Raw genomic sequence first — 14129 nt, forward strand, 5'->3', positions numbered from 1 at the left:
ATTTTCCAAAAAATATACGAATTGTGTTTCACCCACATGGATTAATATGGGGATCGACGTGTGAGTAAAATTTGGACAAAATATTCTTCAAAATGTGCGTTTTGTGATTATTCTATTTATAACAATAATACCGATCACGCATTCGCTTGGGTGTTCAACATTCTGACCCAGATGACTAATCTGGATCTTGGTGTGGCAACCAGCTGACGGCCCTTCCCGAGATGGTGTTTGACCGCCTGGGGAATCTAAAGTGGTTGAGTCTGCACGTCAACCACCTGAAGAGCGTTCCCAAGGGCGCAACTGGTGGTGGCTACACACGTTACAGTCCCATAAAGACCGTGATGCATCGATTGTACATTTAATACATTACTCGATGTTCTCAGCACTCACTCTTTATGAGTTCATGAGTCACTGCTAACACGCTGAATGTATTATTTAAACGGAAGTTGTTTCAGTAGCGTTCGCGGTGTTCCCAACACCTATAAGGAGATCACAAGGAATAAAATAATGTTGCGAACGAGAGCAGCTTGAGTGCTTTTGTGAATCTGAACTTCATAATGAAACTTAACATTCTAATGTGACTGCAACCAATCGTTGTTAATCAGTGTGACCCACCTGCTATGGCGGATGGTTCAGAAACACAGTGATTGCAACGCAAAATTGAGGGAAATAACTGACAAGTGCGCATGGAAGAACTCGGTGTTACAAGCTTCGAAATACATTGATAGACAGAGAAAGGAACACATGGGTAAGAGAAAAACGCTCATAAATTACAACAAACGTTTCATTAAAATAAGTTGATTTGTCCAGAATACGGCGCAAGAAGGTATAATTGAATAATTAACAATGGCCAATGCACATTGGCCATTGTTAATTGCAATGCAAATTGGCCATGGTAGATAACAATAGCGGAGTGGTAGCCAAAGGAAAGAATGCGCCCGGAAGGACGTCCACTGTAGAGATGGAGTAATGACAGCAGCTCGTGTGCAGGTGTGAGCTGGATTAATACATCGCATGGTCGTGAATACATCTTGCAGTAGATGGATCATGGATCTTCATTATTACATTTCTACGTATTGATAAAGATAAAGAAAAAAAACTTAACTAAACAAGAGAGTCTTGAAATACACATCATTATTTCAAAGGTAGACATGCGGAATGCTTGGATACATTAAGGACCTAAAACGAATGACAATATTTGACACATATAAGGCAAACCCAATTAAAAAAGGAATCTCATGTCAAAAATATCGTGTGATGTTATTAGTTGACAGGCAACACTGAAATATATTGTGAAGAACGTTTTTCAGGGAAAGCTTCAGTAAGAGGCACCTCGTGTAAATGTTGGACCACACGCGAAGCCGCTCGCGTGCAAAGGGATGCCGTTGTGAACCGCCATAAACCGTTGACCGTCCCTCGCAGTGTTCGTGCTCAGGGACAAATGTGAACTGTGACGGGAAACGCCTCGCGTCTGTGCCTGCGGCAATCCCCACCACCACGCAAACGCTGTGGTTGGGCAACAATCAGTTCACGAAGCTCGACCCCGGGGTGTTTGACAGCCTGACGGCACTGGTCGAGACACGACACCATGAGGCTCCTGATAAATCCCCTGCAATCGTAATTTATTAGGAAGTATGATATACATACTGTGCTCTTAAAAAACGTTCATAATTAAACTCAATTTAACAACATTGTTTAAAAATGCGTTCAGGTGAACATGGTTGCCTTTTTTAAAGAAGATATTTGTTATATTGAATGGAGGTCGTTTTAACTGTAACATGTCTATGAAAGCGAATGTAGGTCGCAATAGCGAACATTTATTTGCGACAGTAATCGAGATGATTTTAGCAGGTCTCTAATAAGAGGCATTAAAGCGGTTGCAGGTGGTATTTAATAACAATGTTATCTATGGAATTAATAGGATGAATCTAACACTTCTCTATGAACATGAATCGAGGTCGCTTCAACTCCTAGATCTCTCTGCAAGTGAATGAAGTTCGATTTAACTAACATGTCTCGATGGAAGTAACTGTTGTACCTTTAACTCTTCGATTGCATTTTAAGTGAATCGACGTTGTTTAAGAAAATAAAATTCCGTGGTATCGAATGTAGGTTTTGTCGACTCCGATGTCTCTATGCGAGAGAACGGAAGTGGCTCTGCTTAAACACTTCATGTGAATAGATGTCGCTCTCACGAACGCATTTCCATGATAGTGGTGAGACTTCCTTGTGAGCAATTAGCATGGAGGTCACTACTCAACTCATATCTCCAGAAGTGAATATGGGCCACTTTAACTAACAGGTTTCTAACATCATCATAAGCCATTACAATCCGCTAGGGTGTTTGATAGTCTGCCCCAGTTGACTCTTCTGGCTCTGAATATCAACCAGCTGCAGGACCTTCCCGAGGGATTGTTTGACCGCCTGGGGAAGCTGCAGCATTTAGATCTGTCAAAGAACCAGCTGAAGAGCATTCCTCAGGGCGCGACTGGTGGTTGCCCACAAATTCAACGCGTCGACTCTACACGCATTGCATCACTCACATTCTCAGCCCACCCTCTGCATGACTTTATGAGTCACCGCTAACACGCTGATCCTGTTATTTCAACGGCAGTTGATTCAGTAGTGATCTAGGTGTTACCAACACCTATAAGGATACTAAAACAATGCACATGAACAGCATATTTCAAAACTTCATTTTGAAATGTAACATTCCAATGTGCATGCAGAAGAGCGTTTTTGACTGGAGTGAATCACCTGGTTTGGCTGGCTGGCTGGTTAGAGGACGGACGGATGGATATCTCAAATCCGATAGGAAGACACTGTGCAGAAAAGAGGGACAAGTAATAATTTTACAGAGGACCACAGGATAATCTTGTCACTTGTAACGTACACCTCTTTGACATTCCACTGTGAGACGAAGACCATCCGCAAACCATTTAGGTAATGGGAGGTTGTTTAACCATTCTTCACCATGCGGGTCAGTGGGTGTTAGTGAAAACTGGGGTAGAAAGAACAACTTCTATTAACTTTAATCGAGATGTGTATTTTAAAGCGAGTTGTATTCACATTCATAAACATCTGTTATAGGGACCTTCATTCACAGACAGAGGACTGGTAGATTTACCCGACTCCCAGCCACCTTTAAAGAGACCCGTTAGCTTAAGATAACTCCATTCATCACATACACGTGAGGTAACTTAAATAAACTATATTTACTTTCATAGATATGTACCTTGATAGAACAAGACGTATAATAGTTTAATATTAATTCATTCACTTTAACGCCATTCGCTTTATTATAGAGATGCATACATTGACACGACTATATTCCCCTTATGTAAAGTAACGTTCATTCTGTTCATATTTTGCATGCTTTAGTTAAAAGGACCTGCATTTAATTACAACATTCCTCGAGTATACAATTGATGTATTGTGATTATTGTTCATTTATCATGCTGCTGTTTATGGATTTACACTACAGTAAATGTATTATGATTGCTGTTAGACTCTCACGCACGTGGCTACAACTGTACCGTCAGTTGCGCCTCTGGGGCCTTTCTTCAGGCAGTTGTCACTCAGAGCCAAATGAGTGAGCTGGGTCAGTTTTTCAAACAGCGAAGTGGGGAAAGACGACAGTTGGTTCTGATCCAGATACAGGCGCTGCATATGAGCCAGACTAATTACCATTTAAATCCACAAGCCAGATGAGTAACACTGAGAATAACCACAGGGTACTCTTAGCTTATGATGATGCTTGGGATTTCTTCGTCAAAGTGACCTCCATTCATAACTATGACATCAGTGACCTCGAATGGTTTGCGTTAAATTTCAATCAATCAATAAATATTGGTCGACTTTTACGAACTGAATCGGGTCGCGGGAGCAGCGATTCCACCAAGGCCTTCGATCCTGTCCTGTCCTTTGCCAGCGATATCAACTGTGGCTCCCGGATTGCAAGTCTCTCCTCGGCCAGGCGCACCACCTGGTATTTTCAGCGCAATCACAGGCGGCTTTGGGTCTTTTGACTGGAGGACGTCCTTCGAACGTTTCCCAGGGAGTCTTTCTTTCGACATCCTTAGCAGACGACCCATCCACCGTAGCTGCCTTTGCTTCACGCTCAATAGTGCCTACTGGACGTTGCGTCTCTGCGGATAGCCGTGCTTCTCACCAGATCCTCGAGAGAGAGAGAGACCTGCCACCCTGCACAGGAAACCCATTTCTGTTGCTTGCACCCTTGAGCGTGTCCTTTCTGTCAGTATCCAGGTTTCGTGGCCGTAGGTCAGGATCGGGACGAATATCGTCCGATAGACTGAGAGGTTTTCCTGAAGTCTCAGCTCCTTTCAGACCACAGACCAGTTCCTCGTCTGCATCAATGTGACGCCGTTCCTATCCAGTCTTTGATCTCCTTTCCCTTCTTCCATCCCTCGAGAAATACACCCCGAGGTACCGGGAGTCTTCGATCTCCTCCACTACATCGTCATTGAGGAAGAGGGCTCTGCTACTCTGGTTCGGCCACAGCCATGGTCTTGATCGCGCATAGCAACAAGTCAGTAACGTTATATTCACGCATCACTTACCAGATCAACTCGTCAGGGACTCGGCTGTAAGCCTTTTCCAGGTCCACAAAGCAGATGTGGACAGTTTGGGCGTGCTCTTATCATTTCTCGAGGAGTTGCCACAGGGTAAAGAGCAGAACCACAGTCCTTCAGTCCCTCCCCGGGCAGAAACCTCCTTGCTCCTCCATCACTCTTCCCTCGACCACCTTCTGGGGCCTCTTGTTTAACAGCACAGCATAGACTTTCCCAGGTAGGCTGAGGAGGCTGATGCCCTGGTAGTTGGAGCATTGCCGCCTGTCACCTTTCTTAAAACATGGGTTTGATGACTCCGTTCTGCCAGCCCCTCAGTGCTGCTCCAGTCTCCCATGCCTTGTTGCATAGCTTAGTCAGCCATGCAATGCCTTAATCATCTCGGGGCGAATATCATCATTCCCAGCCGCCTTGCCGTTCTGCAGTCATTTGACCGCTTCTGCTATTTCAGCAGCCGAGATATTGTCCCAAACGCCCGTGAGCGACTCAACTGATGCCGCAACCACCACAAGAGACGTGCCGGGCGGGTCTAGAAGCTGCTGGAAGTGCTCCTTCCATCTCTTGGCGATGGTTTCAATACAGCTCAGCGCTTTTCCGTACTTGTGCAGCACAGCCTGAACAGAGTCCTGCCCTCCCCTCCAGGTACGCCAAATGGTCCCCAATGAGTTTCGGAGCATCTCCGTGGTCGGTTTCCATTGCTTTTCTAAACGTTTCCTACGTCTCGACTGTTGCCTTCGCAACAGCTTTAGCCGCTGCAGCTTTGACGTGCATCGGGCTGGTTTTCCAATAGCATTGCCCTGTACACCGCCTTTTTCGTATGGACAGCTTGCCATACGTCCGTTGTCCACAAAAGGGTCCTAGGGTTGCCACCCACACAGGCTCCGACTGACTTCAGGCTGCAGCTACTCGCCACTCTAAGTCACACAGAGGTCTTCACCTGAGTCCATTCAGTCTCGATGTTCTCGCCCTTGTCCAGGCATCGGATACATTCGTCCTGTCTTGACTCGTTGAAAAGCTGTTACTTTGGGCTCTGCCACTCCGCCACTATTTTCACTGCTGGTCCAAGACACCATCTTTGGTCTTTGTGTCGGGAAATAGCACGAGTTGTTTGTGCAAAAGGGTAACTGTGGTGTATGGCAGTACTTGTGCCAGTTGGCGACAATATAACGGGAGGAGAATATCTGGGGGAAAGGTCACAGACGGGGCCATTGGGAAGCCTCGGGAACCCGCTAGTAGGTTCCAGAGAGGGGGCGTCGCCGGGGCGGAGCGAGGCCATGCTGAGAGTATAAGAGGGCCCCTGTGGGGGATCTCGTGGCTGTTGACTCTAAGTGGGATCCCCGTCGTGCTGCTCAAGTCCATCGTCGTCGTCGTCACCTATCTTCTCATAGTCGCCGCTGCCGTCGTCGCTTGATATTGCGCTGTTATACAGTTGTTGGCTGTATTGGTCAACGCCATCGGTGTTAGATGGCTAGTGTTTGTATAGGCTAGGGCAGGGGTCGGTAACCTACGGCTCCGGAGCCGCATGCGGCTCTTTACGGGCTGCTTCTTGACGATGAGTACGTATGTACCCAGATGCATTGCGGCTCTTGAAATACTGAATTTTGTACCGAATTGGAAAGAAATGGCTCTTCTTGTTATTTTGGTTGCCGACCCCTTGGCTAGGGTGTGTGTAGCCTAAGCGACTGTAGGATGTGTGAAGGGAGATTGTGAGTATAATAAAAGAAGTGTCTCCAATAATTACTGCCTCCGAGTTGAACCCCTACATTTGTACACCCAGAGATATGTTCAGAGATGTTTTATCGTCTCGTCTCACGTCTCCCTTACCGTAAAACCTTTGTCTCAATGGGCTCTGATCCCGATTTAATTCGCGCTCGTCCCTGAACTCTTGTCTGACCAGACAAGACTCCTGCAGAGATGAAAGTCTCTTTCGCAACGGAGACCTGGGGTAGAAGCAAAGGATGCACAATGCAAGATATTTCACTGTTCAAAACTGATCGACAAAATCTTTAAAAAACAAAGGCAAGAACACAATGTTTAGTTTACATTTATAAGGCAGTATTTGTGTGTGTAATATATCCAACGCATGTAATGGGCAAGAGTAAACGTGATATTTAATCGATAGCTATTTTCAAATTTACTCTGGCTGCAGCTCCACCACCATTCGCGCTTGGGAATACTCTTCAGCTGATTGGTTCTCAGAGCCAGACGAGTGAGCTGGGTGAGATTGTCAAACACCCCAGCGGGGAGAGAGGTCAGCTGGTTGCTGTACAACGACAGCTGCTGCAGATTCACCAGGTGGTCAAACACCCTGGGCTCGAGCTTCGTGATCTGATTGTCGTTCAACCACAGGCTCTGACTGTTGGGGATGCCCACAGGCACAGACGCGAGGTTTCTCCGCTCACAGTCCATAGTTGTCCCCCAACACGAACACTGCGAGTGGCGGGCGACGCTTTAGAGGCGGCTCACAACGGCCTCCCCTTACACGCGAGTGGCGTCGCGTGTGGTCCAACATTTACACGAGTTGCCTCTTCCCAAAGCTCTCCCTGAAAAAAGTTATTCGACAAACATGTTACATTGCTTAGTTTATCATGGGACCTCCCTTGCCAACATCAACATATAACAATAAAGGTTACCCTTTCTGGCAATTAAACAGTTGTTAACATGATAAAACACCAAACAGAAACTTTTTTCATGGAATAATTTCTGTATTAAACACATATACTTGTGGCGAACATTCACAATATAAAAAACTCATTTCAATTAACCTATTCTTATATATTGCTTCGTGGTTAGGTGTATGCACAGTTGTGTGAATTATACAATAGTTGTTATTGCATTGTAGTGAGTTTCATTTTGTGAATGATTTAGATAACTAATTCACGTTTTTGTTTCCCAGGTCGCCAATGGAGAGAGTGAACTGTTTTTCAAAAGTCTCTCGTCTGGTTAAATACAGATATGGATCTCTGGATATGTACATATATATATATTAATTATCACAAGCGTTGCTATTAATCCACTGCTAGACACGATAGCTGATTCATTGACACGATAGTCAATGCATTGTGGAAAATATTTGAGATGCAATTAAAATGTAGTATTTACTGACTCATTGCTAAGAAGCATTAGTATGGTTATTTAATGAGTCGCATTAATAGAAATCGATTAACCGTTGGATTTTATTATATAAAATAGTATTAATTGAATGGGTATATAGATTTAACATCCATGTTTGCACATAAGCAAGCGTGGATGTTTTATTCATCTTGAGAAGCTCGTGTTTTTGTGTTGTTTACGATTGTGCATTCGCATTGTTCGTCTTTCTATGCTGAGATATTTGCCACTGTTTATATTTGGTGAATTATCACCACCGGCGAGACACTCGCGCGCATGGCTACAGCTCCACCGCCAGTCGCGCCCTTGGGAACGCTCTTCAGCTGATTGTCGTTCAGAGCCAACCACTGCAGATTCACCAGGCGGTCAAACACCCCCTCGGGTAGGGCCTGCAGCCGATTGCCACCAAGATCCAAATACGTGAGCTGCGTTAGACTGTCAAACACCCCTGGCTCGAGTTTCGTGATCTGGTTGTTGTACAAAAGCAGCTCTCGCGTGGTGGTGGGGATTCCCGCAGGCACAGACGCGTGCTTTTCCCTGCACAGTTCACTTGTGTCCCTGAGCACGAACACTGCGAGGGACGGGCGACCGTTTAGAGGCAGCGACGACTGCATTTCTTTTTTACCTTCATAAACGCCCTTCAGAGAGCACTCAGTACACGCTTGTTTTACGTAAAAACATTTTTTGCATTTTACTGAAATTCAGTAAAAATTCCAATGTCATTTGATCCCTATGTTGCCATCATTGCGTACCGGGTTGAGACCGTCATCTGGCTGCACCTGAGATTCCGAGTGAATCACGTGCGGCTCTTAAGCGTGGTACTTGAAATTTACATTAATTTCAAGTTCCACGCTTAAGAGCCGCACGTGATTCACTTTAAATTAATTTCAAGTCGCGGTGGTTTCGCTGTCAAAGTGCGTGGATAGGAGCTCATCTCCTTTGTAAAGTAGTGAGCAACTCCTTTAAATTCCATATTCATTTGGCGGCGGTGTTTAGATCCACAAAACACCAACTATTGATTTTCCAAAAAAATGTTCGAATTGTGTTCACCACAGGGATGAATGTTTGGATCGACGTGTGAGTAAAATTTAAAACAATGATACCGATCACGCATTCACTTGCAGTGGCGGCTCCTGCAAAATCTCTCAGGGGGGGCAAATGTCTGGATGATTGATAAGGATAAGGTCCACCCATGCAATAGATAAAATAACAGCTTAAGCATGTAAAGGTAACTTCACTTCTTTAATATTAATAAAAAATAAAGTGACTCTTACAATACATCTTGTTTGTTTCTATACTCACTATTAAAACAATCCACTCAAGTTTCTTTTATTAAAGATTCCACTAGGTGGCGACAAATTATATTGTTGGATGAAACGTGCTTACGTATGATGACGTAAGCACGTTAGTGCGAGCCCTCCCGGAAGCCATAGAGAATGCATTGGAGCGCCCGCCGTTCAAAAAAAAACATCTTTGAATGTAAGTCTATGGGGCCACTCGGGGCGATTCTCAGCCGGAGTGAAATCGCCCAAAAAGAGGCGGTACTCCACAGAACGTGACATGACGCTGATTGGACTATATCCAGAGGCACAGTGACAGCTAGCGTGACTCTGTGGTTGAATGACATTGGTGGTGCATCGCCCAATCGCCCTAATGAAGAAACCGCCCCTGTTCACTTGGCTGTTCAACAGTTTGACCCAGCTGACGAATCTGGATATTGGTGGCAAACCAGCTGACGGCCCTTCCCGAGATGGTGTTTGACCGCCTGGGGAATCTAAAGTGGTTGAGTCTGCACGTCAACCACATGAAGAGCGTTCCCGAGGTCGCAACTGGTGGTGTCTACATACGTTACAGTCCCACAAAGACCGTGATGCATTGACTGTACATTTAATACATTACTCGATGTTCTCAGCGTTCACTCTGTATGAGTTCATGCGTCACCGCTAAAACGCTGAATGTGTTATTTAAACGGCAGTTGTTTCAGTAGCGTTCAAAGTCTTCCCAACACCAAAAAGGAGATTACAAGGAATCAAATAAAGTTGCGGACGAGAGCAGCTTGGAGTGCTTTTTGTGAATCCGAACTTCATAATGATACTTAACAGAGAAAGGAACACATGGATAAGACAAAAACGCTTAAAAATGACAACAAATGGTCCATTAAAGTAAGTTGGTTTGGCCAGAATACGACGCGTCAATGTGCCAATGCACATTGACCATGGTCGATAACAATAGCGGAGTGGCAGCCAAGGGTGGGAACGCGCCCGGAATGACGTCCACTGTGGAGATGGAGTAATGACAGCAGCTCGTGTGCAGGCGTGAGGTGGAGTTATACATCGCATGGTCGTGAATATGGCTTGCAGTAGATGGATCATGGATCTTGATGATGTCATTTCTACGTATTGATAAAGATTAATTTACATAACTTAATAATAGAGTCTTGAAATACACATCTCTATTAAAGGTAGACTTGCGAAATGCTTGCATAAATGAAGGACCAAAACGAATTATAATATTTAACATATATAAGGCAAACCAATTAAAACAAATATGAATGGATAATTGTAAAAATTAAAGTGTGATGTATATTAGTTGACAGGGAACACTGTAAAATGTTTGGTAAACAACGTTTTTCAGGGAGAGCTTCAGACGCTAAGGGAGGCCGGTGTGAGCCGCCTCTAAACCGTCGCTCGTCCCAGGCAGTGTTCGTGCTCAGGGACAATTGTGTACTGTGAGAGCAGAAGCCTCGCGTCTGTGCCTGCTGGAATCCCCACGACCACGCGAAGGCTGTGGTTGAACAGCAATCAGATCACGAAGCTCGAGCCCGGGGTGTTTGACAGCCTGACGGCACTGGTGGAGACACGAGACCCTGCGTCTCCTGCTAAATCTCCTGCAGTCGTGAATTATTAGGAATTATTATAATGTACTGTGCTCTTTAAAAAACGTTCATAATTTAACTCTATATCACAATATTGTTTAAGAAGCTCGTTCAGGTGAATACGGTTGCCTTTTGTTGAGAAGAGCTCTGTTATATTGAATGGAGGTCGTTTTAACTGGAACATGTCTATGAAAGCGAATGTAGGTCGTATGAGCGAACATTTATTTCTGACAGTAATCGAGGGGATTTTAACAGGTCTATAATGAGGTTAATTAAAGCGGCTACCGGTGGAATTTATTAACAGAGTTAACTATGGCATTAAGACGATGCATCTGACACTTCTCTGTGAACATGAATCGAGGTCGCTTCAACTCTCAGATCTCTCAGCAAATGAATGAAGTTCGATTTAACTAACAGGTCTCGATGGAAGTAACTGTTGTACCTTTAACTCTAAGATTGCATTTTAAGTCAATCGACATTGTTTAAGAAAATAATATTCCGTGGTATCGAATGAAAGTTTTGTCGACTTCAATATCTCTATGCGAGAGAACGGAAGTGGCTCTGCTTAAACACTTCATGTGAATAGATGTCGCTCTCACGAACACATTTCCATGATAGTGGTGAGACTTCCTTGTGAGCAATTAGCATGGAAGTCACTACTCAGCTGATACCTCAGCAAGTGAATATGGGCCACTTTGAACGAACAGGTATCCAGCATCATTATCAGCCATTACAATGCGCTAGGGTGTTTGATAGTCTAATCCAGCTGATTATACTGGCTCTGAATGACAACCAGCTGCAGGCCCTTCCGAGGGATTGTTTGACCGTCTGGGGAAGCTGCAGCATTTAGATCTGGCGATCAACCAGCTGAAGAGCATTCCTCGGGGCGCGACTGGTGGTCGCTAAAGTCAACGTGTCGACTCATTCTCGCCAGTCACCGCTAACACGCTGAATGTGTTGTTTAAACAGCAGCTGATTCAGTAGCGCTCTAGGTGTTACCAACACCTTTAAGGAGACTAACGTAATGCACATGAAGAAGTGACCAACAGACCGTCAGCACGCTTCAAAACTTCATTTTGAAATGTAACATTTTTGACTGGAGTGAATCACCTGATATGGCTGGTTAGCAGACGGATGGATGGACACCTCAAATCTGATAGGAAGACGCTGTGCATTAAAGAGGGACAAGTGATCATTTTACAAACAACAACAGGACAATATTGTCACGTGAAACATACACCTCTTTGCCTACTCTTAGGTTTTTTTCGGTAAAGTCACGTCGGTAAAAATATCTCTTGAGGAAGGCCAGCGTCTCGAGAACCTGTGACTTCTTTTCTCGTTGTCTGTTAAAAACTCTAACAGATAGGTGAAATTCCTCCCTGTAGAGGGTATTAATTCTAGATTTGAAGCTTTCGTGACTGCAAGGATTCATACTCGTAGGTACTCTTACCTAAGAGTATGAATCACGAAAGCTTCAAATCTAGAATGGTGTAAATCAGCGGTCGGGAACCTATGGCTCGCGAGCCATATATGGCTCTTCCGTGACGGCATATGGCTCCCAGACAATTTTGAGTTGAAAAAATAATTTGGAAAAATAAAAAATAAAAAATCAGTTTGGAACAGATTTTAAAATACTTGTGATATTACTTAATAATACTGTGTCATTTTAAAGTAAACAGAAATTAGTTTTGAAGATAAATTTCACGGGTCACGCCCGCATGAAGCTCAACCTCACCACGTATGAACCAGACTACAAGGCCATCAGCAAAACCATGCAGCACCAGGAGTCGCATTAAAAGTAAGACATATTTAATTTATTATACGTTCAAAATACTATATGGCTCTCAATGAAATATATTTAGAAATAGTTGGCTTTTATGGCTCTCCCAGTCAAAAAGGTTCCCGACCCCTGGTGTAAATGCTTACCCCGAGCTCTCATACTCTGATGGTACATTGTCTTTGAGTTGTGCGCCTTTTGGCGTCATCTGGTCCAACACCATGTGAGACTAGGCTTTAAGGAAAGCTGTCTCGGGTGTGGACCAATTTCAAGGACAGTGCATACATTATCAGAGTTGTGTTTTTTGTTTGCATTCCGACTGCAGGTATTGTGGTCAATGCAAACATGACTCCTTGTAAAAAAAAGGTGTCAGTTTTGTTGCCAGATAAAAGGGTAAAAAACAATTATCATATTTTTCTACTGGCAAATGAGGTTCCAATGGTGTAAATGCTTACCCGAGCTCTCATACTCTGATGGTGCATTGTCTTTGAGTTGTGCGCCTTTTGGCGTCATCTGGTCCAACACCATGTGAGACTAGGCTCTAAGGAAAGCTGTCTCGGGTGTGGACCAATCAATTTCAAGGACAGTGCATACATTATCAGAGTTGTGTTTTTTGTTTGCATTCCGACTGCAGGTATTGTGGTCAATGCAAACATGACTCCTTGTAAAAAAAGGTGTCAGTTTTGTTTGCCAGATAAAAGGGTAAAAAAACAATTATTAGCATTATTGTTGTTATTTAATCACTAGCGTTCATGGAAATCGATTAACCGTTTTAAATTTTATTCGGTAGATTTCGCATCCACGCTTGTACAGCATTTTATTTCTGTTGAGAACCCCGTGTTGTTGTTTACCATTGTGTATTCGTATTGTTCGTCTTTCTATGCGAAGATATTTGCCAACGTTTTTTATTGGGTGCGTTACCACCACCGGCGAGACTCTCAGGTGCGTGGCTACAGCTCCACCGCCAGCCGTGCTCCTGGGAACGCTCTTCAGCTGATTGCCGTACAGTGCCAACCACTGCAGATTCACCAGGCGGCCAAACGCGCCCTCTGGAAGGAGCTGCAGCCGATTAAAACCAAGATCTAAATACGTGAGTTGCGTTAGACTGTCAAAAAACCCCTGGCTGACGTGCAAACACAGGTACTGAGCGTTGGTGGGGATTCCCGTAGGCACAGACGCGAGGCTTCTCCGTGGCAGTCCGCATCTGTCCCCGGGCACGAACACTGCAGAGGACTGGCGACGATTTAGAGGCAGCCACGACCGCATTCTATTCTACCTTCATAAATGCCCTGCAGAGAGCACCCATCGCAGGCTTGTTTAACCAATTGGAAGATCAGCGTTTGACTCAAATGCAGTCAAAATACAAATGTAATTTAATTTCTGAGTTGCCGTCATTGCGGACCGGGCTTAGACCGTCACCTGGCTCCGCCTCAGAATCTGAGTGAATCACGTGCGGCTCTCCCACGTGATCCTTGTAATTATTTATATAAGTCACGGTGGTTTCCCTGTCAAACGAGCGTGGAAAGGCGCTCGTCTCCTGCGTTAGGCCGTGCGCCATTCCTGGGAATTCCACATTCATTCGGTGGGGGTCTTTCGATCCACAAAACACCCACTATTTATTTTCAACAAAATCATACGTATTTTATTCCACCCACAAGTATGAATGTTGGGATCTAAGTGTGAGTAGATTTGGACAAATTGTGCTTCAAATGCTCGTTTTGTGATGATCTTAATTCAAACAATAACACCGATCACGCTTTAGCTTGGGTGTTTAACA

General features: G+C 44.5%; 1 pseudogene; it reads left to right on the forward strand.

The window, feature by feature from the left end:
* Positions 1-221: 221 nt before the first annotated feature.
* On the forward strand, positions 222-11481 carry LOC121852137 (annotated as a pseudogene).
* Positions 11482-14129: the final 2648 nt, after the last annotated feature.

Source organism: Callorhinchus milii, unplaced genomic scaffold, assembly GCF_018977255.1.
Source record: "Callorhinchus milii isolate IMCB2004 unplaced genomic scaffold, IMCB_Cmil_1.0 Scaffold460, whole genome shotgun sequence".
Classification (NCBI taxonomy): Eukaryota; Metazoa; Chordata; class Chondrichthyes; order Chimaeriformes; family Callorhinchidae; genus Callorhinchus; species Callorhinchus milii.